Raw genomic sequence first — 1,172 nt, forward strand, 5'->3', positions numbered from 1 at the left:
CCGGATGAAGTGGGAGAGGGCTTGGTAGCTCGTTCTCCGGATTAGGTCAGAGAGGGCTCGATAGCTCGTTCTCTGTACCGGACTATGGTCGGAGAAGGCTTGGTAGCCTGTCTTCAGAACGGATCATTGTCAGAGGAGGCTTGGGAGTCTGTTCTCTGAATACATGATCCATTGCGGTTGGCTCGGGTGAGACCCAAGTTAACCAAGTGATCAGATTGCATGAGTGTTGATTTCACTCTGGTTTAATCGATTGGTTAATCGATTAACCAAGGGTAAGATGATTAATTGATATGGTGATCGATTACAGACCATTCTGTAAGAATTCGCAAAACCCACAGAACACACCATAATCGATTAGGCAATCGATTATGGTGAACTGTAATCGATCAGGTGATCGATTACAAGTTAATGAGAAACCGGGTTAGCGACTGGTAATCGATCACCTGATCGATTACCATACCTTAATCGATCAGGCGATCGATTAAGGGATTGGGTAATCGACTGCTTGATCGATTACACGGTTTACAGAGGAGAGAATTACGACGTTTAATCGATTGTTTGATCGATTAAGTCATTTCTGATCGTGTTCAGGTTTCTGCTTTGATTTCTGTTGCTCCTGATATTGCTGTGCTAATCTCTCTGATATTTGCAGATGGAGTTTGAATTTGGATGAAGAACAGGATGAGTCAAGGAATGACTTTCTATGTTCACAGGTTGTCGAGTTTTTGGTTTTCAGGTAAAAGACAACAGCGGATTCTGAGCTGCACAGGGGGATGATCAGATTGGTCAGTGAGTGTGCTGAGAGGAGCGTGGAGCTGGTAAGCAAGATGGCTCAGCATGGCTCAGTGCAATGGACTCAGAGAACGTTGAACAAGAAGGAAGCTAAAAGGAAGAGAGGAAGGAGAAGAGAGAATACTAACAACTCGAACAATCAGCTGTGTGTGCTTGTGGTGTTCTCTGCTTGCTCACGATCAGTGCTCTTCCTTGAAGCTTTCTGCCTGAGGTGGTGCAAGGAGTGGTGCCTTGCTCTCGGGAAGCTTTGCTTGGTTTTGTTCCATTTATTGAGGCTGTGCTGTAAGCTTTACTTGTTTGCCTCATTTCTTTCTATAATCTCTATACTTAACATCTATCTGTGAGATTGGTTGTGGAGAGGTCACTCCACCGAGAAGGAG

This window comes from Curcuma longa, chromosome 9 (genome assembly GCF_044706935.1).
Source record: "Curcuma longa cultivar G26 ecotype Majalengka, Jawa Barat chromosome 9, ITB_CL_G26_1.1, whole genome shotgun sequence".
Taxonomy (NCBI): domain Eukaryota; kingdom Viridiplantae; phylum Streptophyta; class Magnoliopsida; order Zingiberales; family Zingiberaceae; genus Curcuma; species Curcuma longa.